Source organism: Petaurus breviceps, unplaced genomic scaffold (genome assembly GCF_028583685.1).
Source record: "Petaurus breviceps papuanus isolate PSGF00001 unplaced genomic scaffold, PetGlider_PUasm1.0 90792, whole genome shotgun sequence".
Classification (NCBI taxonomy): Eukaryota; Metazoa; Chordata; class Mammalia; order Diprotodontia; family Petauridae; genus Petaurus; species Petaurus breviceps.
Genome location: NW_027187347.1, coordinates 8,943,083 through 8,960,504, shown reverse-complemented (window position 1 = coordinate 8,960,504; position 17,422 = coordinate 8,943,083). Strand labels below are relative to the sequence as shown.

Below are 17,422 nucleotides of genomic sequence, written 5' to 3'. Positions count from 1 at the left end.
CCCATAAAAAGGGGAGCTTTAGATTAGTCTTTAATTCCTCATGCAGATAATGGTTTTTCTAGGCTGCTGCTAAATTGATAGTTGAATTCTTTATAATGATTGGTGCCCAGAAAACTGTGAATTAATGTTTAGTATCCTCTCCTTTCAGGTACACATACAGCCCCTCTCTGACTTCTCAGTATTGCTGTGTTTCCTTCTTCCCTAAGACTTGCTCATTTCTTAGGCTTTTTCCCCATTTCTCTTCATCCTTTCCTCCCCACCCACTTAAAACTTACCTATCTCCTTCCCTTAAGGTCTTGTTTTTTGCTTGAGACCTGTAAATCTTGTCCAGGTTTACCATAGGATCATAGATTTGGAGCCGGACAGGACCTCAGAGGTCACTGAGTCTAGCACCTTCATTTTACAGATGGCTGACCTGAGGTAGAAAGAGTCTAGAAATGACTTGCCCAGGGTCAGATAGCTGATTATCTGAGGAGGGATTTGAACCCAGGTTTTTCTGACTCCAATTCCAGTACACTATTGGTCAACTTTCCAAGATTAAACTACAGGGATTGTAAGAGTTGTTGTATGAGAGCAATGGTTTAAGTAAAAGGAATAAATTGAATGATGTTATTTTCAGCCATTTTATAGGAAAAGTGAATCTTTTAGATGTTAGAAGAGAGATTAGCAGGCAAAAGAGTTTTGTGATGTCCCTCAAATCATACTGTGCTTGGTACATAGAAGGAACTTAACAAATACTTTTTATTCATTCATTCAGTCAGTCATTCATACTGCACTGGGGGTTATTTATAATGTGAACTCACCTCCCTTTTTCCTACCTATTGCCCTCTACTGTCCAGTAGAAATTCAACCCACAAAGAATCTCTAACCAGGTAGATGCATGAGAGAAATTTCCCTCATCTCAGACTAAATGGACTCTTTAAAACATGATGCAGAAAGGCAGCATAGTGGCCACAGCTGACATTAGTTACAATTAGTACTTTCACTAGCTGTGAAATTTCTTTCTAGAGCCATTGGCTGCTCAGTCAGGTAGGGAACTCTCCTTGATACTGGGAAAACATTAGAGAAATCATTTGTTATTCATTTTTCAATGAATGACCCAGGACTTGTGGTGATCTGGCTCTTAAATTTCATTTGTCACACTATCTACTTCGATCTAGCACAGAAAATAGCAGAATATTTCCTTAAAGCCCTTTGCAGAGGAGCTCAAAGTACTAAACATTTAATCAGTTTTACCAAAAATGTTCTTCCCCCTGAGGTGACAGCAATCCAGTATTTTTGTGAAGACTTTCAAGAATACATTATTTGCTAAATTTCCTTTTGTTCATTGATGCTCTGTTAAACATTTTCCTTTTTACCTTTAACCTATTTATTTTTATGTTATCTATTCCAGTAACTACCAATGCAACTAGTTTTGTAAATTCCCACTCCTCACTTCACTTTCTCTGTTCCCCCTTTTCTTTCACTATTTCCTCTTAGCAGGCCATCTACAGTCATCCTGATCTTTATCTGGTCACTGGACCGGAATGGTTCCCTAGGAGAAAGTGAGGCTGGTGACTTTGCATAATCCTCCCTCACTTAAATCCCATTCACTTGCAAGTCTGCATTACCTCTCTGATGTCAAGGTTCTCTCTGAGAACGAAGGACAAACAGCAACAACGTTATTCCTTTTAAGGATTATCCTCTCTTTCCTTTAAAGTCTTCAATGACATCATGATTTCTCTGTGACTTATTTCTAAAATATGCATCCATAGTGGAGGGATTACTTAGCAAATTACAAGATGTTACATGAATGTAAGCTTTATTATTATACCGCTTCTAGCCCCATCCTTATCTTTTAAAAATAAATTTTGTTGACATCTTTCATTTCGACATCACCTACTTTTCTCATTGTATCCACTCTCCTTGAGAGAGAACCCCAGAGCTGTGTCCTAGGCCCTCTTCTCTTCTACCTCTATATTATTTCGCTTGGAGATCTCATCAGCTCTCATGGATTCAACTATCATTTCTATGCAGATGATTCTTAGATTTACTTATCCAGTCCAAACTTCTCTCCTGACATACATGGTCACATCTCCAACTGCCTATTGGACATTTTAAACTGGAAGACTCAGGCATCTTAAGCTCAACTTGTCCAAAATTGAACTCATTATTTTCCTCTTAACCCCCTTCCCTTTTCCTAACTTCCTTGTGAAAGGTACCACCACTTTCCCAGTCATCTGGGCTCAGAACTAGGTGTCTTCCTCAACTTCTCATCCTCTCTTACCTTCCCATAACCTGTTGCCAAATTTTGTCAACTTTACTCTCATTACATCTCTTGCATATCCCCCTTCCTTTCTGCTGACCCCTACTTTGGTGGAGGCCCTCAACTTTTAATAATTGTAAATAGCTTTCTGTTCATTCCCCTGCCTCAAGTCTGTCCCACTCCAGTCCATTTTCCATTCAGCTGTCAAAGCGATCTTCCTAAAGCCCATCTGATATTATTACCACACTATTCAATCAACTCTACTGGTTCCTATTGCTTTCAAGATCAAATACAAAACCCTTTGACTTTTAAAGCCCTTCAAAACCTGAATCCCTTCTATCTTTCCTTTCTTATTATTCCCTATACCCCATTCTGGTTCAGTGACTTGTTTCCTTGCACTTCTTCACACAGTGCCCTTCATCTCCCAGTTCTGAGCATTTCATTGACTGGTCCCCATGCTTGAATCTCTCTTCTTCCTAATCTCTGCTTCCTCTTGCCTTTCCTGGTTTCCTTCAAGTCTTAGCTAAAGTTTTACAGTGAATATGTTGTAGTTTGGGGTACTGAGAACCCTGAAATGTCAGGGTACCAGAAGTGGGGTCTGCCTGAAAAGAATTCAATCACTCAAGCCTTCTTTCAATCAAAGTAGCAAGGTTTATTGTAACACTATTATGGTGGGCAGATTCCTAGTAAATCTGCAACTCAATGGGAGTGAAATTTGTACTTATATACAAAAAAAAGACATTGAGAAGATCTGGATAGGATTAAGTAGCGGTAAATAGCCTGGGATGGGCCACGGGTAACAGTGAAAGGTCTAGATTCCATTAAGGAGTATTAGGTAAGCTAATTAAGTAATCAAAGTGGGCTGGAGGGGGCCAGATGCCTTGGGCAGAGGCACCAGTGATCTGAGCTACTGAAATGTAGGAAAATTCAGGGTCCAGGTCCCATCACCCCATCAGATAGAGTACTAGGCCTGAAGTCAGGAAGACTTTTCTTCTTGAGTTCAAATTTGGTCTTAGAAACTTACTAGCTGTGTGACCCTGCACAAGTCACTTAACCCAGTTTACCTCAGTTTCCTCATGGGTAAAATGAGCTGGAGAAGGAAATGGCAAACCAGTCCAGGATTTTTGCCAAGAGAACCCCAAATGGGGTCACAAAGAATAGCACATGACTGAAACGATTGAACAATAATTTAATGCTAGAGCCTTCCCTCGGTTGATGATCTCCAACTTATCTTCTACCTGTCTTATTTGTACTTAGTTGTTTGCACATTGTCTCCCTCATTAGGCTGTGAGCTCCGCGAGAACAAGGATTGTCCTTTTCTTTTCCTTGTACTCTTAGTGCTTAGCACAGTGCTTGGTACATAGTAGAAGTTTAGTAAATGCCAGTTGATTGGCTGTCTGACTGATTGAAGAAAAAAGCAGTTCAGCAAATTAACTGGTGAATAAAAAGTGTGACGTTCTAGGCACTTTCCACCTCCCTTGCAAAGAAGCTGAGGAAGGTGTCTTCTCATATCCGCTCCTGCCTTTGGATAGGGTTTGTCCACCAGACCCCTTAATCAGCTGTTTCAAATTCTTCCAAACAATCTTGTGCTTTTGCTACATAATGATCCCCTAATCCATAATCTCTTATGTCATACCTCAAGCACGCTCCACTCCACATCTGAGATTTGAAAACTCCTAACATCATCCCTGATGGAGTCGTTGATAAAATTTAATAGAACACCAGAGTAGGAAAGAATCTGGATCATCCACTCCAACTTCTGCATTTTACAAATGAAGACAGTTTCATACCCAAATCCTATAGCAAGTTAATACTAGCTTAAAGCCACATCTCCTGACTTCATACTTGTATAGGTATACAGTGTACAGAGTGTTAGACATGGAATCAAGAAGATCTGAGTTTAAATCCAGCCTTAGACACTTCCTAGTTGTCTGATCCCAGGCAAGTCACTTAATTTCTACCTGCTTCTGTTTCCTCATCAATAAAATAATGATAATAGGTGTGGCTAGGTGGCGTAGTGAATAGAGCACTGGCCCTGGAGTCAGGAGGACCTCAGTTCAAATCTGGCCTCAGATACTTAACACAAAAACTAGTCATGTGGCCTTGGGCAAGTCATTTAACCACAATTTCCCTCCCAAAAGCTAAATGAATGAACAAACAAACGAATGAATGAATGAATTAAAAAATAAGGATAATAATAGCATATGATCCCCAGGGTTGTTGAGAGCATAACATGAAATAATATTTATAAAGCACTATATAAATGCTAGCTATTATTACTCATCCTTTCTACTATATCACATTGTTCCCACTTTTTGCAATTCTTAGAGTTGTATATTCATACCTAAATAATGTAATGGCTCCATGATCTTAATGGTGTGTGTACATCTTTCTTTCTCTTTCTACCAGACTAGGTCATAACCCTTCCATGCCATTCTCTCTTGTGCTAGTGATCCTAAATCATTCATGAAGAATCTTTCCAAGACCAACCCACCCCTTTCCCCCACAAAAGCCATTTCCTGCAGAATTTATTTTACACAACTTCTTTCTGCAAGCCTGTGTTGCAGGCTACTTAAGGATCACCCAGAATTTTGGTAATTCAGAGACTGTTGTGTTCTGGAATTCACATTCATATATATTCACCAGGAGAATATTAGTAATAAAAATGTGTGTGTTAGGAGTGGGGAAACTTGGGATTGTTGAAAACACTAAAACTTCTGAAATGCAATCTAGTCTGTTTTCTTCTGTTGGCATAGCTGGATTCAAGTCTTATCTCTGACAAATACTGACTCTATGATCCTGGGCAAGTCATACCACTTCTTAGGGTCTCTAACAACTCTAATACTATTAGTTCCAGAGATGAAATCACTGATCTGGACAAGAAGGGAGGAAGGAAGGAAGGAAGGAAGGAAGGAAGGAAGGAAGGAAGGAAGGAAGGAAGGAAGGAAGGAAGGAAGGAAGGAAGAAGTGGAGGGAGGAAGGGAGAGAGGAAAGAAGGAAGAAAAGAAGAAAGAAGAAAAGGAGGAAAGAATGGAGGGTGGGAGGGAAAAAGGAAAGGTGAAAGGAAGAAGAAAGGAAAAAAGGGTAAGGGAGGGAAGAAGGGAAGGAAGAAGAGAGGGAAGGAAGAATGTAGAAGGATAAACAAAGGAAAGAAAGGTGAAAAGGTGGAAGGGAAGAAGGAAGGAAAGGAAAGAAGGGAGGAAAGAGGGAGAGAGAAATGAAAAAGGGAGGAAGAACTAATCATGAGAATCACTAGAAGATGTTTTTTAATTCTTTGTTTTCAGATTTAAAATGGCATGACAAAATAACAGACTCAGAGATAGAAGGGGCCTTAGAGGCCACTTAGTCACAAAATCATAGATCTAGATGTGGAAGAGAGCTCAGAGGTCTTCTAATCCAAACCTTTCATTTATAGATAAGAAACATGAAGCCAAAAAAGTCCAAGTGATACATTATCATGGTCACAGAGGTAATAGGTACTGGAGGCAGGATTTGAATCCAGGTCCTCTGACTTCAGAGCTAGTGATTTTTATCACTAGAGCTGTCTCAGTGAAGGCTTTTTTGTTTTGTTAGATGGTATTGTACAATGAGAACTATGTTCAGACCTACTCACTGTTGAGCCTGTTGTGGGTGGAACATGACTCTCAGAATGTTGGGATAGACAGCTCTACATAGGAATGAATTAAAGTGTTTGCTAGTCTGAACAATGCCAATAGTGTCTAAAGATGATAAAGACATACACTGGAAATTTTGTGTTCATGCTGTTTTCCTTCGGATTGAGGCTTAAATTCTAGTTAGTTTTATGTGCAAACAGACTTTAAGGGAATGATTTAGTAGTTCATTCTTCTGTCCAGGGACTGCTCTAAAGGACAATGATTACTTTTTATGTTTTAAGAAGGGAATTGGGACTCGAGCTCATTTGGGTTTTTTTTTGTTGTTGTTCTGGAATTGTGGTTTCATTAATGTAGGGAACTCCTAGTAAGGAAACGTCTTTCTCTGATGTAGGTCGGCAGCTCATCTGAAATATATAATTTTAAAGGTTGTATCTTGTCCATATTTACACAACTTGTATGGCTTAGGAACAAGAGGAGAATTCAGGCCTTCCTGACTCTAAGGCTTAGCATCTATCGACCATACCACATTACTTCTAATGAGGGCTTAGAGTTCTTAGAAAGTTAAGGATGAATAATAATGGTTGGCATTTATGTAATGATTGAAGTTTTAGCACCAGGCACACATGATCTCATTTGAACCTTGGAGCACCAACTTCCTAATTTTGCACATGAATGAACCGAAGCTTATAGACATAAAGTGACTTGATTAATAACATGTTAGGATCAAGATTAGAATCCAGGTCTTCTGACTCCCCATCCAGTCTTCTTTCTGCCTCTCTGCCTTTAGGGATCCTTTGAATTGTTGATTCATATTAATATGTATTGAGTACATATTTCATTCTTTTTTTTTCTTTTTGAAGGGGGGAGGGCAGGGCAATTGGGGTTAAATGACTTGCCCAAGGTCACAAGGCTAGTAGGTGTTAAGTGTCTGAGGCCGGATTTGAACTCAGGTTCTCCTGACTCCAGGGCAGGTGCTCTATTCACTGCACCACCTAGCCGCCCCCATATTTCATTCTTGTTTAGGCTGAGAAGTGCTGCAGACTTTATCACAAAAGGAGAAAACAGACCCCTCCCTCCATCTTTAAAAGCCTAACTGTATCATTGAGGAGATATGCTACAGGTGCTTGGAATAGTTAGCCAATTGTACAAAGGATAGACATACATGCATGCACAATGGCCACAATGACTTTGTCTGATCCCAGGCACCTCCTCTCACCTGCCGCAGGATCCACAGACTCATCATATACCAGTGTACAAAGAGACACAGGGCAAACCTACAGATCTTTTTTCCTGCCTTTCATCTAGGTCTTTTAGCACCTAGCTGTCCCCTATGGCTATGTTCTGGGTCCACACTCAGTACAGGCCTAGGAGAGCAATGAAAGAATATATGGGGGAGGGAACAGATCAAAGGATCTAAGAGCATAGAGAGGACATTCTCATTTAGTGATTTGAGAATCCCCTGGAGGTTCAGGACCATGGTCCAAGGGATTTGCACTAAAAATTCTTCCATGTTTGCTTTAAACAGTAAATAATTTCAGAATATCATGAATACTTCATTAAATCACTCTGGGGGGTTCACAACATATTTTTGTTGTTGCTGAAAAGGGTTTGTAGTGATTGTCCAATCCCTTTATTTTACAGATGAGCAAAACAGGTTTAGAGAGGTAAAGTTAATCACCCAAGGTCACTCTAGTTATAAGTAGCAGAATAGAACTTTTAACCTAAGTCCTTTGCCTTCAAATCTGGTGGTTTAGAGACAGAAATTTGGGCTGAAATTCGGGAAGAGGGAGCTTTTGATGCTGTCAAGGAAAAAGATGAAGTTTATTTGGTCTACTTTAGAAATCATACATATGGATGAGGGGAGATGCCTTTATTACAACAATAAATTTCCCTAAGTATAATGACTTTTTGTCTCTTTATCCCCAACTCCTAGCCAAGTGCCTGAACTCAATAAATGTTTATTGAATTGAATTGAATATCATCTTTATCCATTGGAATATCATTGTGCATTGGCATCATTCATTTTCTGTACTTGTGTCCTAGCATCTAGTACAGTCCTGTAAAGGTAGCAGGGTCTTAATAAATATTTGTTGATTTATTGATAATAAAGCAGTATTTATTATTTTTCTATTAGCAATGGAATGGTTCATAGACGAAGTCTCTACCTTCTTCCAATAGAACACCAGAGTATTTGATATGAGCAAATACCTGAACCATGATAAAATGAGTTTGCATTTTTATAGACCTTTAAAATTTTCCATAGGTAAGACAGGGGCTCTCATCTCCATTTTGCATGGGAACAACCAAGGCTGGAGTAGTGAAGTAACTTCTTTGAGGGCATACAGCAGGTTAGTGGTGGTGCTGGGAATAGAAGTCAGGTCTCTTGACTCCTCATTTGGGACTCTTGTCACTGTAGAATCCTTAATAAATTAACATTTCAAAAACATAACAACATTAATGTATGGGCACAGAATCTGAGTGCCAAGGATGTGGTCAGGAAAGAACCAGAAGGAGAAGGGTAGGGGTCTTCTTAGCATTGTGGAAGGAAGGAGGAGAGCGGTAGGGGCATCAGAGGAAGAGAACTCTATGCAGCCTGGATACCACAGCTGTGAAGCACCTCATGCGGTATTCTTCTAACAGAGGCTGAGCTGCTAAGTTTTAGAAAGCTGCTTTGGCCATCTGCAAGACTATTATAATTCTTCTGGATATCCCCATGTGTACTGATACAACCCTTTCCCTTCTTACAGATTTCCTCTTTCTCTAGGTTTTTCTTCTTTCTGTTTGTTTTATCTCTTCTCTTTTTTTTCTTCCTTCTTATCTCTCCTTGCTGTCTCTTTCTCTCTTTTCTTTTTTTTTTTCCTCGTATATTTTGAGCTGGAAAGAGACCCTTCAGATCACCTAGTCCACCCCCACTCCTGCCTTTATTCTATAGATGGGGAAACTGAGGCCCAGAGAATTTAAGTGAATTGCCCCTATCCCTTCTCTTTCATATTTTTTTCTCCCTCCTTTCTCTTTTATGCTTGTCTTTTTCTTTCTTTTCTCTTCAACCTTTTTTCATTCTCTGCTTTCCTACCCATCATTTTTCTTTCTTCTCTCTCCTTTCTCCTCTTTTCTTTTCTTACCTTTTCCTCCCCTCCCATTTCTTCTCCTCTATCTTTCTTCACCCTCATCTGTCCTTTTCCTCTTCTCTACTTCTCCCCTCTTATTTTTATTCAGTACTCCTTACTTATTAATCCTCTAAATTTTAGATTTATATCTGGAAGAGACTTTATAGATAAAAGTCGTCCAACCTACTAGTTCTTACAGAAGAGTAAACTAGGACCCAAAAAAGCTAAATGACTTGCCTCACTCCCCTCTGTCGCTTCTCTCTTGTCTCTTTTCTCTCCTTTCTTTCTCTTTTATCTATTTCTTTTCTATTTATCTATTTCATCATATATTCTTTCTCCTACTCTTATCCTTTTTTGTCTTTCCTAGGTCTGTGTATTTCTCACTGTCTCCTCCTTTCTTCTCCCTTCCCTTCCCCTCCTCTCCTCTCCTTTTATTCACTACTTCTCCCTTCCTCTCTTTTCCTTTCCTTCTCACCATTTCCCCCTCAAAAAGCTTCTTTTTCTTTCTTCTCTTCCTCCTTCACTGTCTCTCTCTTTCTCTTCCCTTCCTCCTTCCCCCTCAGTCTATCTGCCTCTATCACTGTCCCTCCTTTTTTTTCCTCCCCTCCCCCCCCATAGGAGTTAGGGAAGCCACAGATATATTAAACATACACACAAAAAAATCTCATGTCAGATGTGAGATTTCTAATATACATGCACAAAATCAGCATATGCATAAGTGATGATCTTGGCTTTAGTTGCCTGGGAGGGAGCAACTTTTCCCATTGCTTACAAAGCAATGACCTTTTCCCAGAACATCTGCCCAATGGTATTGACTAAGACCAAGCCACAAGGTTAAAAAAAAATGCAACTGCCTTGTTGGATTTAAAGTTAAACCATGTGGTTGGTGTGGATGGTTCCCACCCTTTATTCAGGATAGAACATTCAGTGGAGGTAGAATGAAGAATATAGTTGGTTTGTGAGGTTTCCTAAAATCAGATCTATTCACAATTCTATTCCCTACCACTCCTGAATTTTGAATTTGCCCTGAGTGTGCAGAACATATTCATACCTTTCTCCCAAGGTAATTATTTGCATAAAACTCCAAAAGGAGTCTTAAAAATGTAACTGAATTAAGATTGATCACAATAAGCCAAGGAAGAGTTTCTGGATGAGGGAACTGGGTCTGAATTATGAAGAACCATTGAATTGGAGAGGCTAGAGCCCCTTTGTATCCCTCCTGGAGGTGACAAATCTCAGAGCCAAGGGAAAGAAGGAAGAAAACAAATGTTTATTAAACACTTACTATGCGCCAGGCACTGTACATTTTGCTAACATCATCTCATTTGATCCTCACAAACCTAATGCTATTATGACCTCCATTTTACAGCTGAGGAAACTAAGCAAATTGAGGTGCAGTGACTTGCCTAGGGTCACATAGGTAGTAAGTGTTGGAGATATTGAGCTCAGGTCTTCCTGACTCAAGGACACACCACACTCCCTAGCTGCCAAGGGATGAGGGAGTCAAATTGAAAAGGCTTCTGCCAATTTTAGGTTAAAGATTGTTGCGGTTTTGTATAGAGCAGCGCAGAAGCTATAAAGAACATTGTAACACTACAGCTGAAAAGAGTTCATCACTCAGTGGGGACGGTGATTGAAGAATACTGAAGAATAAGGCTGGCCAGTCCACCTAATGGACCTGTCTGACAGAGATGCTGTGATCTGAGAAGAGCCTAGTAGCTGAGAAATCTGCTCAGCCAAGCTAGATCTCAGTGGCTGAGCAAGCTGCCTGCCCCAGTCTAGCAGCAATGGAAAGAGAAATGTGCCTGGTCTAGTCTGTGAATAGTGCAGTGGTCAAGTGACCTCTTTGATCTAGGCCAGAAGCTGCTGAGTCTAATAGAGAGGCAGCAAAGCAGCCAGGCAAATTGTGTAACTCACGCCAGCAGCATGTAGATGCAACATCCTGCCCAATGAGGAGCAAACTTAGCTGAGCTGCAGCCACTCGTCCATCACTGACACCAAGCTCCTCAGTGGACTTCGGGAAAATCTCTGGACGAAGGACACCAAGGTCCTGGAGTTCCAGAGTTTTGATTGACCTTGGCCGTTTGTGTGCCTTATTATAATTATACTTTAAATTCTTGCCCTCTTTTCTTCTTGTGGACTGTGTATGTATATGTGGGTGAGCATGGCCCTGGTCTTGGGGAGAAATGCTTTGTAACTACTCTTCCTTCTATGCTACACGAAATGAGTTTGCTGATTGATTGTTAAGGAGTGGCAAACTGATGGGGACTCATGAGGATAGCCACCCATCGGATTACTAGCACCCTGAGAATAGAAGCACCCACAAATCTCAAAACCCAAGCAGTCAATGCTAGTGTGAGTTGGGGAAATGAGTGCAGAGGAGTGTTACTTCTGTCTGAAGACCTCCAATGTTAGGGAAACCATCACCTCCTGAAGTAGTATATTCTGTTTTTAGATAACTCTAATTATTTGCCTTATATGAAACCTAAATCTACCTTTCTTTAGATTTGTAGGATTGCAGATTTAGATTTGCAAGAGATCTTAGAGACCCAGCTACCAAGATGATCTAATCAAATTAAAGATTATCCTTTCATCGTTGTTGTTGAGTCATTTCATTCATGTCCAACTCTTCGTGACCCCATTTGGAATTTTTTTTTCAAGAATCTTAAGTGTTTTATTGATACTCAATTTACATAACAAGTTCAAATTTTCTTAGAAATTTCATAACTTGTACATAAACATTTAGTCTGAAGTTATAAAGGAACTTAGTTTGATCATTTGTTTTGAGGTATATGTGAGGACAATCTCTATGGTTTAAGAAATACCACAGAAAGTATTTAATTTGTTATTTATCCTTCTTGTGCCCATAACAAACATCTCAGATCATTGAGTTCTCATTTTAAAATTCAGTAACTGCTGTTTATAGCTTCACCCCCAGCCCCTCAAGTACTCAGATACTACTTGTAGAGATGGAAGTCAGAATCAACACACTACAATCACAATTCTCTCTACAATCAGTATTTCTATTCTTTACTGGCCTCTTGAGGAAAGGCTGTAATAATCCCATGGGGCTCCTATGACTGAAAAAATTAGGAAAAGTTTAACTGAAACCTACATTTTGTCAACTGGAATAAGAATTTATGAAAGAAAATTTTCATCCAATGGTTTTCCTAGCATTCCAGGGTAAAAACCCAGAGCTCCTCTCCCCCCGGAGCTTTCTACTTCAATACAATAACTACTGAAGAAACTCTTGGTTTTTCTTCTGTTCACAAGGATAGCACACTTGTATAAGAAAGCATACATACATTGAGAAAGAAGATCTAAAGGGAGGTGCCAGGACTTGTCTAGCTTGTATCTTACCTGCTAAAACCAAATATCACAGCTTAGAAATATGTGCGAGAAACCAAAGGATATACTCTCAATGTCATACGTGACCATAATTATTAAATACATACTCAAAATTTCCTTTTTATTGGAAATACAAGAAATCAACGCGGGGGGGGGGGAGGGAACCTAATGCAGATGTTGTTAAGACAAGTGAAATCCTTCTTTGGATTATTTCCAAATCTCTTCATTCATTGTCTAAGTCATGGGAATTTTAGACCCTGACATTGCTAGCTCTTAATAGCAACATCAGCCTTGTTCTTATTCAGGAGATCAAAGGTTCTCTGGAGCATGAGGGAACTCTTCAGCTGTTCAAGCATGGTTACAGAGTCCTTAAGAACTCCCTTCAATCAATGAGATTTATCTTTGTTCTTTTGAGTATTTTCTCCTTTTGATACCACATCAGAAGCTGAATTCCCAGATTTTTCTTCCTGGACATGGAGAGTGTAAAATGACTGAGCTGCATGTTCTATCTTTGACAGCTAGAGATAGAGGGTCACATTCAGCAAGACTAGCAACAGCAAAAAGACATTCCACCACAACAATGGCAATGTCACAGCTTTCAGTTTCTTTTTTCCTTTCTTTAATGTCTCCCTAGGAGTCCAAGCCTATGGTCCCTGGGGGGCATGGAGAAGAGTGTTTAGGAAGCATTTTGCCATATTTTGATTATGTTTGTCTTCTCAGTTTTCCTGGGTTTTCCAGGATCCTCAATAGATTGCTTTAGCAAAGAGTCCTCCATTTACAGATCTGATTCAAATTGTTTGAAATAGTCTTCCAATGAGCTTCAAGAGTTCTTTTCAATTAAAGACTTTATGAAGCTCCATGGCTGTTTTCTATATTTCAACTTTGAAGAAACTTGTAGCCTGCATTTGTTTTGAAGAACGAGTGATGCAATATCTGTTCAAAGTATAGAAATAATCATGGAAGGGAACATCATGGGTCAGAACTTCTGAGTCTACTAAGTAGAATCGTGCTTCCTGACTTTCTTTATATAGTGTCTGCTTTTCAGTGGCTGAAGTGAGCTTCCCAGTAAGTAGATTGTTGAGAACTATATTGTATGCAATAGTTCTTAGCTGATCACCACTAGTTTCAACATTCCAAGGGGTAGAAACTGCATCTATTATATTCCTGAAACTGGTGAATCTCTTCATGAAGCATAAACTAGTGAAAAGCAATTCAAGCATTCGATTGGCACTGATATAAAAAACACAATTTGAAAAAAAGTCTTCCATTGAGGGCTCTCTCAGGAATATTTTGTTCACCTTTTCATGCTTCTCTTGCTTCTTGTATTTGAAAGTCAAATTTTCTGTTCAGCTCTGATCTTTTCATTAAGAGTGCTTGAAAGTCCTCTATTTCATTGAATATCCGATTTTCCCCTGAAGTACTATACTCAGTTTTGCTGGGTAGGTGATTCTTGGTTTTAATCCTATCTCCTTTGACTTCTGGAATATCATATCTCAAGCCCTTCAATCCTTTAATGCGAAGCTGCTAGATCTTGTGTTATCCTAATTGTATTTCCACAAAATTCAAATTGTTTCTTCCTGACTACTTATAATATTTTCTCCTTGATTTGGAAACTCTGGAATTTGTTTATAATATTACTAGGAGTTTTCTTTTTGGGATCTTTTTGAAGAGGCAATTGGTGAATTATTTCGATTTCTATTTTACCCTCTCATTCTAGAATATCAAGGCAGTTTTTCTTGATAATTTCTTGAAAGATAACGTCTAGGCTCTTTTTTTAATTGTGACTTTCAGGTAGTCCAATACTTTTTAAGTGATCTCTCGTGGATCTATTTTCCAGGTCAGTGGCTTTTCCAATGAGATATTTCACATTGCCTTTTATTTTTTCATTTGTTTGGATCTGTTTAATAGTATCTTTATTTCTTATAAAGTCATTAGCTTCCATTTGCTCCAACCTAATTTTGAAGGAATTATTTTTTTCAGTGAGTTTTTGAACTTCCTTTTCCATCCAGTAAATTCTGTGCCAATTAGTAGCCTCCGTAAGGTCAGATCACTTCTTATTAGAGGGGAAACCAAAATCAATGCCAAGTTAGAATATTAAAAATGAGAAGCCATATAATAATAACACATCCAACTTGACTTATTAAACAAATGATTGATATAGAAAATTAGCAAACAAATGAAAAAACAGACAGTGCAAACTATCACCATTTTTTAAATAGAAGCTTAACCAATGTGAAGCAATTGACACCATGAAAAGTCAAAGGTTCCTGGAAAACATACCAATAGCAAACACTTGCCATCTTGACAGTACCACAGGATAAATGGAAACCAAAATCAAAACTAATGTATAATAAAAATTCATTTCCAAAAGCTTAATGAAGAGGATGGTAGAGGATTATGAGCATCAAACACATAAAACAGCCAATAGTGATGAGAAAGGAAATGATTTATAGAAAGTTTGGCATGAGATACATTATTTCAGAATATCTTATATATATATACACACACACACACACATATATATATATATATATATATGTATATAATATTTTATTCTTCCCCAGTTACAATTTTAACATTTCTTTTTTTAAATTTTGAGTTTCAAATTCTCTCTCCCTGCCCTCCCTCTTTATTGAGAAAGCAATTTGATATAGGTTATATATATGCAGTCATACAAAACATCTTTCTATATTAGTCTTGTTGTGTAATTCAGAGTTATCTTGAGACTTTATAAGGCTGAGAGGACAACAAACATACAAAAATGGAAACAGATCTATCAAAACTTCTATTTAAAAAGGAAAAAAAAAACCCATGTATTTTCTTTCTGAATAATGGAGAAACCACTGTATTTGAAGTTTACTATCACAATTCTCAATGTGTTCCACAAGGAAGTGGAAATTGCACTAAAAAAAAAAAAGTGAAGATGAGAAACACAGCTGGACCAGGTCAAATTTATATAGAAGAGATTTGTTTTGGAGAAATATAGTTTTGAGGACATTGACAAGTTGATTATCAAGATAGTTAACAGAGTGTAAGATACACAACATTTAGGAAAAAAATATGTAGGTCATTGGGGCAGCTAGATGGCATGGTAGATAGAGCACAGGGCCTGGAGTTGATGGAGAAAGCACAGGCAACCAAGCACCCCATCAGAGTCAGGAAGACCTGAGTTCAAATCCAGTCTTAGATAATTACTAGCTATGTGAACCTGGGAAAGTCACTTAATCCTATTTACCTCAGTTTCCTCATATATAAAATGAACAAAATAGCAAACCACTCTAGTATCTTTATCAAGAAAACCTCAGGGGCAGTTAAGTGGCACAGTGAATGGAGCACCAGCCCTGGAGTCAGTGAGTTCAAATCCTCCCTCTGACACTGCCTCCTCCCTCCAAAAAGGCAAAAAAAAGAGGAAAACACCAAATGGGGTCACAAAGAGTTGGACACGACTGAAAAATGACTGAACAACAACACTGGAGGCCATAACTTTCAGGAAAGAGAGGTTGAAAGGATGTAAATAGCTACCCACTCATATTCCTATTTTCTCCTCTCTATAAAACTTTTATGAGATTGATTTGCACACGCACTTTTGATGGAAACATGACAAGGGAATAGTCAGACTTTGTAGACAGTATTTTACAGCAGACTAAGGTATAGTTACACAACTAGGTGAAGGTACAGAGAATACAGAAGCCCACTTTGCTTATTGTCAGATGATGATAGAAAATAATTTATTTAATAGAACAAAATACCACTTTAAAGATTCTCTTCCAATAAACCGTCTCTTCTGCATGTTAAGGTCAAAAAGAATTTCTTGAGAGACTCTATGAAAGAGATAACGTTTAATTAATCTTTAATTTCCAGAGAGATATAAAACTGAGAAATATGTGCTTGGTAGAGGTATTTCCCATTATCATGGAGGATATTCAACACAGAGCCCCAGAAGGGGTATTCTCTGTGGCTGAGGAGGGATGTCTGAGTAAGTAGTTCTCCATACAACTCTATTATCCCACAATCTCAGAACATATATAGTGATTACAATGTCAGAGTCCAAAGGTCATGATTTGAGCTCTGAACACCTCTTTGATTTTCAGGCTTGGAAACTCCAGAGGCTAGGATTCTGGCTTGAGTGCCCTTGATGGGAAGGGGAAGGGAGCTAGCATAGGGCTAGACATTTCCATAGCTGAAAATAGGAGGCTGTACAATGCCTAGATGTCTCCATAGTTGAAAATGCCTGTTGTATATGGGGAGGGAAGATAAGAACTGAAAGGCCTGCTCATGAACAGCTCATATGCTCCATTGATAGTCTCATGAGTTAAAAGAGCTTGAAGGAGGTTTCCAACATTGGCTGGACCCCTCCCCCCCAACCTTGATGGAAGACATGGATGAGAGTTATACAGGATGAACAATAATAGATGAGTTGTTGGTCAGATGATTCAGATGTATCTGACTCTCCATGACCCCATTTGTTGTTGTTTTTGTTTGTTTGGTGGACATACTACAGTGGTTTACCATTTCCTTTTCCGGCTTACTTTGTAGATGAAGAACTGAGACAAACAGGGTTAAGGGACTTTCCCCGGGTCACAAAGTTACTAAGTCTCTAAGATCAAATTTGAACTCAGGAAGAGGAGTCTTCTTGACTCCAGGCCTGGCCTTCAATCCACTGTGCTATCTAGCTTCCCAATAGATGAGTAGTGATCTATATTATTAGATGGAATAGCACATCAGTAAGATCACAGATCCTGTGGAGGACTGAAGTACTCTTTGTGCAATGTTGAAAGACCAGTCTAAGGAAACAGATTACACAGAGGTTTACACAAATTGGCATTTTAGTGTTGAATTTATTTCCAGGGAAGGAAATGGGAAAAAACAAAACCCTGAAGGAACTGATCAAGAAAAGGCTTAGTGTTGCTGTTGATAATAACAGAGGTTGCAGATCTATCCATGAAACAATTTATCAACGTCTTGTAGGCCTTTCATGGAAGTTAATGCATGTCAATAGATCTAAAAATACCTTAAGATAAAGACAGTCTAGGGCTCTTTTAAATTAAGTCTTAGAACAAGTAGAATGGATGATAATGAAAATTCTTTTCCAGTCTGGGGGAGATAAT

The 17,422-nt window shown here is 38.8% G+C and overlaps 1 pseudogene; it reads right to left on the bottom strand.

Moving 5' to 3' along the window:
* Nucleotides 1-12,560: 12,560 nt before the first annotated feature.
* Nucleotides 12,561-13,802, bottom strand: LOC138147398 (protein Aster-C pseudogene; annotated as a pseudogene).
* Between the last annotated feature and the right edge of the window lie 3,620 nt (nucleotides 13,803-17,422).